Source organism: Pseudophryne corroboree, chromosome 7, assembly GCF_028390025.1.
Source record: "Pseudophryne corroboree isolate aPseCor3 chromosome 7, aPseCor3.hap2, whole genome shotgun sequence".
In the NCBI taxonomy this organism is placed as follows: Eukaryota; Metazoa; Chordata; class Amphibia; order Anura; family Myobatrachidae; genus Pseudophryne; species Pseudophryne corroboree.
The window spans coordinates 180,971,964-180,986,099 of record NC_086450.1 but is presented as its reverse complement, the minus strand read 5'-3'; positions in this window follow the sequence as shown (position 1 = coordinate 180,986,099).

The following is a 14,136-nucleotide window of genomic DNA, read 5'->3' as shown; positions in this document are numbered from 1 at the left end:
CATTAGTGTCTTATTCATAAATATGTTGATTTTAATCAAACTGTAGCATTTCTAGTTAATTCCTGCATTCTGTACAGTTTAAGGATGTTAATAGTTCCTTAGCTAGGCAACAAAGGGGCCACGCCACTATCCTTATTGCTGCCCCTCTATACCAAGCTGCAAAGAGCCTTTCAAGCTTCCTTGAAGCTGGGTTAAAGTTCTCTCCCCACTACCTGATAGGGAGATGATGAAATGAGTTCTAGAAGAATGTTTCAGACTTTCTGGGGGGGGGGAGGTGATGGGGGGGAGTGACGTTTCTTCACTCCCCCTGTCACCTGGCTCCATAGCAGTGCATAATACTGTGGGCATTATGTGTATTAGGGGTGCTACTACTGTGGGCATTATGTGTTTTAGGGTTCCGGTATGAAAGATAGATAATGTCTAGTTAGACAGTTAATAGACACCATATGTTAGACAGACATTAGGTCGACAGGGTCAAAAGGTCGACATGGAAAAGGTCGACAGGTCAAAAGGGCAACAGGTCAAAAGGTCGACAGGGTCAAAAGGTCGACATGAAAATGGTCGACATGAAAAAGGTAGACACCTTGTTTTTTGCATTTTTGTGGTTTGTGTGGATAGTTTTGTCATCTGGGACCCCCAATTGTAGAAAGGCATACCCTCGCTGGGCATGCTTCGGGCACGGTGGCTCGTTGCGCTCGCCACAAGGTTTATAACCAACTCTATGCCGACATGGATAGAGAAAGTATGAAATAATCCAAAAACATGTTACATAAAAAAAAATTGTCTATCTTTTTTATGTCGACCATTTGCATGTCAACCTTTTGACCATGTCGACCTTCTGACCTGTCGACCTTTTGACCTGTCGACCTTTTGACCCTGTCGACCTTTTGACCCTGTCGACCTAATGTCTGTCTAATATATGATGTCTATCTATTGACTGTCTAACTAGACACTGTCTATGTATCAAACGAATAGGGAAAAGAAGAAGGGGGCGAAAAACAAACAGGTGTGTGTGTGGGGGGAGGGTTTCTAAGGAGACTCAGGTACATTGGAGAAATGCATCTTTATTCATCTGTTTATTTGGATTTTGTATGGGGTTTAACCTCACTTTACACAGTACAAAGGAATGACGCACCAGCAGCATATGTGGGCCTGTAAAACCTATGGAATTAATAACAAAATGTACATTTTTCATTAACATTATTGTAATGTGTCATAGTTTTAATTTGTGCAGGGTTTTTGTTTTAACCGTATTGGTAGATTTAATAATGATTAAAGTGACAATAAAAAGTGTAAAACTTAAGGGCACGGTTACAGTGATAGCTTTAGCCAGAAGAATGCTTGGGCCCTATTCTGCCTGTAGCAGCAGTTAAATCTCTGTCCACTTGCATGCATTAAAATAGAATATGGGACAATCTTTGGATAAATATTCAAACTAAGACTTGTAATATTACACCAATGATGTTTTAACTGTGTGTAATATTCTTTATTTAAGAGACTAGACCAGTGGCGCTGAATCACTGAGGAATATATATATATATTTATCCTAGTTACTATGAACTACACCTAAGTATATCCAGGCTGTCTGACTCAACGCACATGTTTTTTAGGGCTTCTTCAATGTGCCTGATCACCTTTTACTCAGGCATTTCCACAGTAGTAAAGAATCCAAATATCTCCATCTTGTATCTGTATTTATAGGTTGTTACCAGAAAAGGACTCTATCAGTTGCCCTTCCAGGCATCAGTCAGTACGTGTGCTGTGTGGGAGTACAGTAAAGGGTACAGCTTTCATCTATTCCTATTGCTGGACTGAAAATTAGTTTTCCTACAGTTATACCCACTATAATATCTTCCAGCGATTAACTGGTTCCCTTTGTTTAAGTAGAACTATCCGGAGACAGCTGGACCTTGCAGTATTATTAAATTACACTATGTTTATCTTCCAGTCCGGCCTCTAAAGTTCCTTAACCTCTTTCTTGTGACAAGAGTCAGCTGGAGACAGAGGAGATGAAGGAAGAGGATTAGAATTCCAAATAAGGTAGAAGTGCTGACATCAGCTATATCTGGGAAGTTCAATTAATAGAGACCTCACTGGGGTCTGGTAGTCTGTGGACCACCGAGCTGGGAAGAAAGAGTAACAGTGGTCACAACCTTTCACTATTACCTTTCAGTCATTAAATGTCATTGAGGCAAAAAATAACTGCAGTAAGTGTTTTATAGCAGTGTCACACTGGCCCTGCCTGTCAGAGGGAACTTATACCCCCAAGGGTAAAGAAGTCACATTACACAGCTGCTTGGTATTTTGTTTTGTTATTTTTCTAAGTGAATCTTTACTGACCAATGAGGCGATGTATTAAGCCTTGGAAGTGATAAAGTGGAGAGAAATAAAGTACCAGCCTATCAGCTCCTTACTTCCATGTTACAGGTTGTGTTTGAAAAATGAGTTAGAAGCTGATTGGCTGGTACTTTGGGGCTAATTCAGACCTGATTGGAGCTGTGCGTGTTCGCACAGCAGCGATCAGATCTGAACTGCGAATGCGCCCAGACAGCTGACGGCTGTTTTAGCCCTGCAATCGCCTCTGCCTGACAGACAGAAGCAGTCGCTGGGCGGGAGGGGGCAGGACAGCGGCCTTTGGCCACCGTGTAGGTGGCGCGGTCCGGGAAACGCAGGCGTGCTGGACCGTTGGGGGGGTGGGGGCGGGCCACGGCGGCTGCATGACATCACACACAGCCGCTGCGACCCGGGCAGCGACGAGTTGCTCTCTGCCAGCGCGCTTTGCAATGCTTTTGTACTTGTGCGACGGAGTAGGGCCTGACATGCGGGGCGGACTAGCCCTGTGCTGGGCTGACTAGCCTTGTGCTGGGCGTCCCCCCGCATGTCAGGGAAGCTGATCGTAAAAGTGCTAAATTTAGCACATCTACGATCAGGTCTGAATCATGTCTCTCTCTCCTTCATCACTTTCGAAGGGTTAGTACAGCTCCCCCCATGAAACAAACTATGGGCCTAATGCAGACCTGGTCACTGCAGCGGCAGCGTACATAGGCTGAAGCCCAGTGAAGTGTGCGCATGCGCAGCAGCCGCATTGCGCATGCGAAACAGTGAGATGCAACGACATCTCGCTTGCGTGATCGCCTCGGCCTGATCGACAGGCAGAGGCAGTCTCAGGGTATGTCAGTGGCGTTGCGGCGGCTTTTGGGGGGGGGGGGTCCGCACAGTTGTGTAACATCACACGCAGCCGCTGCGACCCTAAACATGGTTGGTAGCCGCCTGCCTTTGCAGCTAAGCTGCGTAGGCAGAGAGCTACTCGTCAGGTGCAATAGCATCACCGCTGTGGGATGCTTTCAGGGGGCAGGACATGGCATGCGGTGCGGACTTGCCCAGTGCTAGGCGTTCCCCCGCATGCCAAAGATTTTGATAGTAGATGTGCGTTTTTTTTCGCACATCTACGGTCAGGTCTGAATTAGGCTCTATATCTGATACAAGTTTTTTCAAGATGAAGTTTGCTTTGCAGGACTTTTCACTCTGAGCTCATGTAAACCACAATAGTGAAGGATTTTGATTAATATTTTAATTTTACAATGTGATGGCAGTAACGTACATAAACTGACAGGGCGGAATGAAAAGCAGAGCAGCAATGTCAGAGGTGTCAAGAATTCTCCTCTGGGCAGAAAGAAACGCTGTGGCGTTGTCAGCGGTCTTCATTCCGGGAGTAGACAACTGGGAAGCAGACTTCCTCAGCAGAAATGACCTGCACCCGGGGGAGTGGGGCCTTCATCCGGAAGTGTTTAGGTGCTTGACAAGTCGATGGGGATATCCACAGATCGACATGATGGCCTCTCGTCTCAACAAGAAGCTCAGGCGGTATTGTTCCAGGTCGAGAGACCCACAGGCGGTGGCGATAGACGCCCTGACAACTCCATGGGTCTATCAGATGGTGTACGTGTTTCCTCCACTTCCTCTGATCACAAGAATTCTAAAACGAATAAAAAGGGAAAAGGTTCAAGCAATGTTCATTGCTCCAGACTGGCCAAGAAGGGCCTGGTACGTGGACCTTTTGGAGATGATTCTCAAAGATCCGTGGCCTCTACCTCTTCGCGAGGATCTTCTGCAACAGGGCCAGTTCGTCTATCAGGACTTACCGCGGCTGCGTTTGACGGCATGGAAGTTGAACGGCTGATTCTAGCCAGGAGAGGGATCCCTAACAAAGTTATCCCGACTATGATCCAAGCCAGGAAGGGGGTAACGTCTAAGCATTACCATAGTATTTGGAAGAAATACGTCTCTTGGTGTGAGAGCAGATATTATTCTGCGGTGGAATTTCATCTGGGACGTTTCCTGCTTTTTCTGCAGGCAGGCGGGGATGTGGGCCTGCGTCTGGGCTCCATAAAAGTCCAGATTTCGGCCATGTCCATTTTCTTTCAGAAACAATTGGCTTCTCTCCCTGAGGTCCAGACATTCTTGAAAGGTATTCTGCACATCCAACCTCCATTTGTGCCTCCCATAGCACCTTGGGATCTCAATGTGGTGTTGTAGTTCCTCCAGTCGGACTGGTTTGAACCGTTACAGGAGATGGACGTAAAATATCTTACTTGGAAGACCGTCACACTGTTGGCCTTGGCTTCAGCAAGACGTGTGTCGGAGCTGGGGGCTTTCTCTCACAAAAGTCCCTATTTAATTTTCCATGAGGACAGAGTTGAACTCAGAACTCGTCAGCAATTTCTTCCTAAAGTGGTGTCCGCATTTCACATCAACCAACCTATTGTGGTTCCGGTTGTCCCCGTCACCTCTGCTACTTCAAGGTCTTTGGATGTTGTGAGGGCTTTGAAGGTGTATGTGAAAAGTACAGCTCGTCACAGAATGACGGACTCGCTGTTGGTTCTTTATGATCCCAATAAGATTGGGTGTCCTGCTTCAAGGCAGACAACTGCACACTGGATCAGACTTACTATCCAGCATACTTATTCCACGGCAAGTTTGCCATGTCCAAAATCGGTACAGGCCCACTCTACTAGGTCGGTGGGTTCTTCCTGGGCGGCTGCCCGGGGTATCTCGGCTTTACAGCTCTGCCGAGCAGCTACTTGGTCTGGGTCAAACACGTTTGCTAAGTTCTTCAAGTTCGATACTTTGGCCTCTGAGGACCTTCAGTTTGGTCAATCAGTTCTGCAGGAACCTCAGCACTCTCCCACCCAGTTTGGGAGCTTTGGTACATTCCCATGGTACTAAATGGACCCCAGTATCCTCTAGGACGTAAGAGAAAAATAGGATTTTAATTACCTACTGGTATATCCTGTTCTCTTAGTCTGTAGAGGATACTGGGCGCCCGCCCAGTGCTTTGTATTCCTGCACTGTTACTTGGTTAAGTAATGTTGGTTGAGCCATTGCTGTTCCTGTTTCAAGTTTGGATAGCTTGGCTTTCCTCTTGTTGTGTGCTGTCAAAGTCGAAAAATATTCCAGTACACACATCACGTACAAACCACACACACATGCCCGCTGCGCATGCACTTGTTCCGCCATGCGTGCACATATTCGCAAATTGCGTGTGGTCGTACCCACGGTCCTGCGCGGTTTGAGCATGGTATGAGTAATTACAGTGGAGTTTGTGCTCTCATGGAAAAGCCACAAAGACATATCATAAATCTAATATATATATATATTGTAAAAATCCCACACTGTCTGCTTGGCCCTTTTAAATAGCATGAAAATCAGTCACACATAAATTAAAACTCCCAGAGACTAAAATACAATGGCCTTATTTACACTAAGCTTTGAAATTCTATAAAGAAGGCATACACCTTTGTTTACTAAAATAGCCAAGTTTCTATTTAAAACAATGAGTACTGAATTGTCATTGTCTCACCTGAAAGTAAAAACAAACAAAGTGACAATACCCAGGAACCGATTCTGTTTAGAAAATCAGAAACAATAGCTAACCACAACAAGACCAGACAGATAGAAATTTAATATATTAACATTCCTAGTCTAAAACCCATGGAAATGTAGGTGTTCATATATATATATATATATATATATATATATATATAAGGAATAAATATATAATTCCTAACAAATTGTAATAGCAGGAGTATGTGTGTACGTATGTGTATATATATATATATATATATATATATATATATATGAATATGTGGATATATGTATATCTTGAAGACTGAAATAGATAATCATATCATGTGTGGGATCATATTTGTTCAGAGTCACGTAAACATTAATCTGGTGGGAATAAGAACATTATTAAATATTACCTCATTAAATTATGAATAATACCAGATTTATGATTAATGTGATGGGTTTAACTGATCATGGGGCAGGAACTCAGATGTAAACAACAGAAACCACATCTCAAGTCCTAGCCATCGCCCACTTCTTGAACTGACCAATGGTCCCCGGTGCACAGGATATGTCCCACCCCCGAACCAATGGAAGAAGAGCACACAGTGTCTATTGTATTATGTTTTGATCTACTGAATAAAGAGCGAGCTGCAGGCCAGGTCACTATCACAGACTCTTAACGCTTTCAACCTGATTAGCGGAGGACCGGGAAGCGCTTGCGAACATTCTCACGTATGCACATTGACTGTAGCCATTATTCTGTTGTAGATTTATCTTGTTAGCCTATAGTGTATAATTTGTACTGTTTTACCTTTTGAAATAATCCACTGTGGCCTTAGAACCCTGTGGTTCAACTACATATCGGTGTTGTTTCCTCATTTCCCTGCTAGGGTTTAAAGAGTATTTAACTGTATAAGGTTTATAAGTATTGATAAGGTGTACGCACTGCGGGTACTTTATACCGTCAGCGCTACTTAAGGTTTAAGGTATAACATCATTGCAGTGCTTTGCTGCATAAAGGTTTAAAGTGTAACCATATTATTACATTGTATTACTAATAAGGTTTAAAGGTTATCAATTGTGTGTGCGCGCGCTGTGCATACTCTGTACACTTAGCGCGGCGTGTGTACGCCAAGTACGTACCACGTACGGGACTCTGTACGCAAATAGCGTACAAAGTGCGTAGCGCGTGTATTCAGGTAAAAGTGTATCTAGAGCTTTATGGTTTAAGATAATATCGACATTATCAATTGGGGGCATCGTCCTGTCATACCCACAGCCTAGCAGGTTACAGCAGACTTTATCTATCATCAAAGGGCGGACAGGTATCCATGTAAGCCTTCTCCTGGTTGGTGGATACTCTGGTAAACTCTTTCTCAAATGCTGATTAGATGGCGTCTGCTCTGCATGGTTTGTAGGGATGCTGGTGGGACCCGTAAAGTGAATAAGCAAAGCTATTTAAAAAGTCTGTGAATTTCTGTTTGGCGCCAAATGCGCACACAATACAAGCATACACCTGTACTCTGCATATCTGATCATATTGTTGCAAAACAAGGTTCAAATGAGTCATATTGTGTTTGTTTCAGGTTGGATTGCTTATCTGTTAAGTAGGGTAAAAGTACATTTAAAAGTTGCTGCAAAGCCTTGATATAGTGTTTTTTTTAAACTCAGGCCTAAAATAACTTCAGGGGCTTGCATGGTGTGTGATTTCTTTGTGACAAAGGAAGCCACATGGTCTGTCCTCCATTTTGGACTAACCACATGGCTTGTCCACCATTTTGTGTAACCCTCATGGATGTGGAAGGGGGAGGAGCAGCGGCCATGTTGGGAAGGTCATTTTTCTAAATAGCTGATTTTCACTGCCCAGAATAATCAGCCCTCCTTGGTCAAAAATAAATCACCATTTATGAGTTACCAATGCATTTATTTAACCCATGCCATAGTCAATTACAAATAGTTTCAGATGGGGCTTAATGAAAGTTAATAGTAAGATGAATACTTGATGTAAGAAGTACACACAGATATAAAAAAAAAGTGTTTTTTTCTCTAAGATTCAGTTTACTCTGCTTGCTATAAGATAGCCATTGAAATGCAAATTAACCTGTGTAACTGCTTTTTCCTAGCAGTGAAAAAAACCACCTTTACAGGCAGCCAATAGCACAAATTGTTCAGTGTCCAAGATTTAGTTTAAATAAAACCTTCTCTACTGTATTACCTCTGGGGAAAGCTATCAGTTAACAGGAAAAGATATTTTTCTGATCAGAAAACTATAGAGTGTTAGTGTGGGCTGAATAAGGTATGAATGTATTGAACCCCGCTTGGTGAACTTGGTGAACTCGGTGAACTTGGTGAAACTTGGTGAACACGGTCTAGGTGAATACGTGGTGAGCACGGTCTAGGTGAATACGTGCAATGGAGTGTGATAAAGTTTTCGTGGTATTACACTCCGGCTGTTTTGGAGCACAGTGTGAAGACTCCAGTGACCCTACCACTTATAAATAGCAAGTGTCTATGAGCGGTACGATTGGACCGCACGGTTGTGTGGGCAATACGTGGCGCAACGTGATACGAAGTTTTGCATATTTGTGTGTAAATCTCGTCATCATACGCGTTGTGTAAAGCACATGCAAGTGTGATTTGGGTAAAGTAAAGGTTTAGGGAGTTTTCGCTGGTCCCTCCAGAGGCAGATATTCACTGGGTACCTAAAGGCCCAGGGGATATAGGCCGAAGTAGGGCCTGCAACGGCTACACGTGTCTGCTGAAAAAAAAAAGGCGGATCCGTGATACTCGGAGCAGAAGAAGTTAGTGGAAGAACTTTGAGGACTTCCACCGGTAGACTACTGTGCTTGGTGCATTTTAGGAAGTTTTCCCGTGTTAAAAAGGTCCACAATGGGAGCCAAGTGCACAACACAGGGACGTTCCTCAGTCAGGGTTCAGACAGCAGAATTGAGACCCAGGGGGTCAGCTCGGTTAGTAATGTGGGGGAAGTATGGTCCCCACACTGAGACCTTTTGTGATGAATGGACACGAATGACTGTGGGGGATAAAGCATCATTTCCTGGGATAGGTAGCTTTGAACCAGAGGTATCGCAGAATTTAAGGGTTAGGATATGTCTGATAAAATCCCAAAAGCAAAGGGTCAGACACACAAACTGTTTAACTTTATGGCAGCAAGAGGGCGATATGCAAGAGAAATTAACATATGCAATCGGTTCCAAACCTAGCGGGAATGAGAACACAAACACACCATTGTCGACACAGGTCGAAGGAGAACAGAAGGCTACAGTCAATGATACATCCGTAAATGATAGTAATATGAAAGAGCAATGTATTAACCCTAACTTTTGCAAAATGTATCCTGTTTTGAAGTCTCTCCAAGGTTTTAGGTCACAGGAAGATGAAGGAGTCAGCCAAATCGCAGCTCTCCTCCAAGCAGTCATGTTGCAGGAAACTCAAGTGGGACCTGTCCAACCAGGTAGTGCAGTAACAGTATTCCCCAATGAAAGAACGGGTGAGGTCACAGCTACCGGTAAGTATGAGACAGTTCATTGCACAGAAACAACACCACACAGTAAACAGATTATGAACGGAATGGTAGGATTACACCCTGTCTTGGAAATAGTAACTCCCAATGGGGGAACCGATAGTCAGGGAGTAGTCCTCACCGAGAATAATGCAATGTATTGCCCGTGGCCCAGAGATGAGCTGCGATCAATCATTTCAGAATTCCCCAACCCTCGGAAGCATTTAGCCAGATGTCAGAAATTTATCAGAGATCTGGGTAATGTGTATGAACCAACAAACCAACATTGGCAGACATTTTTGAAAGCATGCCTACCCCCTAATATTGACACCCAAAAATTTATCACTGATTGTAGATTAGAGTCAGATATTCCTATGACTGACAGAAACAATCAGGAAAATCTAAAACAAATTAATAGGCAATTAGAGTTGTGTTTTCCCACTGAGTGGAGAAGAATTTTCTCCATAAAACAGAGGGAAAATTAAATGGCATCTGACTATTTCCACCGAGCACTGGAGGAAATGGACAGATACATGGGGGTATTAGATGCAGGGAACGATGAAAAATACAGAGAAGTGGCTCTGTCTGTGCTAATGGACGGACTCGATCAGACAGTGAGGGACAGAGTACAAACCTCTTTGCCTGGTTGGAGAGGGGTCACAGTAGCTTGCCTTAGAGAGTGCGCAATTAAACACCATATGAATATTGCTAAGCGTAGAAAACTGCAAGAGGAGAGGCTGAGGATTGAAAGTATGCAGGCTCTTACACCAAAGTCTCATCAGCCCAAACCCCAAAACCCTAGTAGTAACAAAAGACCGAGAATATGTTACATTTGTAAAAATGAAGGGCATTTTGCTAGAAATTGTAGGAGTAGTAGAGCACATAGCCAATATAGACCCCTAGACAGAATAAATAAGCCACGTTATTAAACACATAGACGGGATCAAGGGACATATAGTAAGGAATCACGAGCAGTAAAGAAAAACACAGATTCGGTTAATGGGAAGAACAGAATAAATGCAACTTTACCCTTTTGACAGAATTTACGGAAATTAGGAGGAGGCCTCTAAACTTCTGCTTCTCTCTCTCTAGCAGAAGTGACCTCTAAGTAATTTAACAGGAGTTTTGTTAGAGATGGTATACATATAGAGTGCTCCCACTCAGGAAGCACAAAATATGTTAAAATACCCACGAAGACTAATATTGCATTTCACTGTTTTAGAAGCATGTCCATCACAGGTAGAGGAAATTATCTCAAAGATACCGGGTTCCCTATGAACTTAGAATGGACAAGACACTGGATTGATGGCTGGGATAGTCCCAGTAGAGATATAACACACATAGAATTTTTTTTAAGGGAACAGCCTGATTAGGGAATCATTCCCCGTAGTGCCCAATCCAGATGTCAAACTTTGTAAAATCTTCTTTGTTACTAAACTCTGTGATTTGTCTTCAAAGTTTCCTCTTCATCTCTGACGTTCACCGACAGATTTACAGCTCAAACGTCACATGTCTACTCTGTCTTTTCAGAGGTCTGCCCAAACCCAGTATATCTCACCAGCATCACTGTGCCTGGCCATGCACAAAGGGTGGAGAGTGGAAATACTGGTGAAGGGAGACTGTGCATAGATACCGATAGACATGATGGTGTGACAGCCTGATAGTGAACGCAAATCTGACAAATTTTCTTTTTATTATTTTCTCTCTCTTTTTCACTTTCCACGGATGGTTTACTTCACACAACTGATAATACACAACAGTTAAACACATTGTAATGCAAGATTCATGTTCCCTATAGAAAGGTCGCTGACTCGGAGAGAACATGGTATCACTGGAGTGTCTGCTCCGGGAAGGTTGAGAGGCAGCACTATTGTCACGGCACCTGAGCATGGAGAACAACAAGACCAGAGGCGGTTGTCGCACCAGTTTTTCTTTTTCCTCTTTATTATTTTCTCCATCTCCCATTACCCTCCTGTCCTCCCCCTTCTTGTTCCCTTTTCTCTTCCCTTAACAAGATGGACTTACCCCAAGAGACTGCATTCCGGGTTTTCCTGTTAATCCTGTTGTTGACGAGAACAGTCTGTTTTGGTGAGAGTACCAGAGAGGTCGAGAAAGGATCTGGAATGGGTTCTGATGGCAAGGACAGATTTGTAGAATTCCAAGAGCAACACATCACTCGAGCAAAGGCGAGTATCAGAAAACGATCTGGTAGTCAGGGAATTAGGAGGCACTGTGAAGGGTTATTGGCTGAGGAAAATTGCATCTGTAGGAATTGTGAGAACATAGTTGAGGATGGGTGCATCCAGAGATGTCAGTCCAGCCTTAATATCAACATGGACCGGCATCCATTGAGTGATTATCACTCACTAGTGGGTAAGGTCTTAAACCAGACAGAATGCTGGGTGTGCTCACAAGTACCTCAAGGTCAGAGCAAGTCAGGATTAGTACCATACCCGTTAACGATAGATGAGGTACTCGAATTACGGGGTGGGAGACCAGTGGACAAGAAATTTAATATTTCTAGGCCCCCTAGTTTGAAGCTCCACCAATACCATGTGGATAGATCCTTAGTGTGTTTTAACATTTCCAATTCCCGAAAGCCGGGAAATTGGGAGGTGACATGGAATAACCAAACCATGGCATTTTCACACAGAGCTGATAGGATACCCGTAGATTCTGAACTTATACGCCAAATAGCCAACAGTGGAAGGTATTTTCGGTACAGGTATACTCAAGGAAGTAAGACCATGCGGGTTGGAGAAGTATCATCAGGGTACTGTGAGCATATCATACAGCATGATAGGTGTACTGAACAGATGAGAGAGATAGGGATAGGATTTTTCACTTGGAAAGTTTGCAATATGGTAATGTCATATTCTGTCCCATATGTTCTCCCCGATGATGCTTATTTCATATGTGGGAGGAAGGCTTATAAGTGGCTTGCCCCAAACTCAGAGGGATTGTGTTACATTGGAAGAGTGTTGCCAGAGGTTATGACCATAACCCATGATAAGATGAAAGACGTTCACCGCAGTGCTCAAGCTCCTTATACTCATACTCATTATGAACACATCGTTAAGAGACACATTATAGATAGGACAGAGCACGTAGCCTCTGATTTGATCCACAAATCCACCGGGATTCAATTCCTTCTCGCATTAGATATCACCCGTACTGCCAGAGGAATTATAAATTATAGGTACATCCATGCGCTAGCGAATCTGATAGATAATATCACTGAGATGTATGACGACACCTTCAGGTATACGGGAAGGGAGTGGCAAGCTTACAAAACGGAACTGATCCAGCACAGGATGGTCCTCAATTATATCACAGCCGTGACGGGAGGGTACTGTGTCACATTGGCAACTCAATATGGTGTGAAGTGCTGCACATATATTACAAACAGCACTGACGACCCCACAGAGATTATCGATCAAAAGATGGACGATATCTTGCAGTTGAAGTGGGAGTTCCGACGGAGACACAACCTTACCCTGACTGCTGTGAGTAATGAACTGACCGGCTGGGTCTCATGGTTGAACCCACGCAATTGGTTCTCAGGTTTAGGAGAATGGGCTCAAAATGTTATTATGAGTGTAGGAAAGTTTCTCCTTTGTATCCTGGGAGTCGTCATAATTATTGGCTTGATATTTAGATGTGTTCGAATTTTAACGCGGCGCAAGCGCAGTACAAAAGTGATGAGTTTAAGGAGCAGGGGCATTGCTACAGCAGCAGATTTAATTTATGATCCATCTATAGAAACGATGTTGTGATAAAGATTGCAAAAGAATTCCACAGCCCGTTTCTTTCACCCGTTTTTCCTGCGTTTCAGCAAAAATACACCCATCCGGGAGAAGACTTCAATCAACACCCAAGAATGATTACGCAAATGTTATGTGAATGTATTTTTGATATATTTCTTATCTTCATCTCTACAACCTTCAGGTAGTGACACACATAGTCGACAGGTGATATCCACATATTAGCATTCACATATGTTCCCCCTCCATGTATCATCAACTAAATGTGCACCCCATTTGTTGGAACAAGAAGCCGAAAAGAGCTCGGTAGTGTTTGTTGGCCCACTTACAGACCCTTAATACGGGATAAGAAGGATTTAATGTATACTTCGCAATACCTCGAAGCTTATCTAGAACATATACGGCACGATGATACATGCCCCTCAGACATGGATTCATACATAAATGCTTTTTACTATCCCACTAGGTCATACATTTCCTACCTACCCCTCTCTCCCGATTACCCAAACTTCTGTAGATATTGTATTGATATTTTTCTATTTAGTGATTAGATAGTGGCAGTTATTGTTGACTGCCAAAGGGTAGACTGTCAAAGTCGAAAAATATTCCAGTACACACATCACGTACAAACCACACACGCATGCACTTGTTCCGCCATGCGTGCACATATTCGCAAATTGCGTGTAGTCGCACCCACGGTCCTGCGCGGTTTGAGCGTGGTATGAGTAATTACAGTGGAGTTTGTACTCTCATGGAAAAGCCACAAAGACATATCATAAATCTAATATATATATATATTGTAAAAATCCCACACTGTCTGCTTGGCCCTTTTAAATAGCATGAAAATCAGTCACACATAAATTAAAACTCCCAGAGACTAAAATACAATGGCCTTATTTACACTAAGCTTTGAAATTCTATAAAGAAGGCATACACCTTTGTTTACTAAAATAGCCAAGTTTCTATTTAAAACAATGAGTACTGAATTGTCATTGTCTC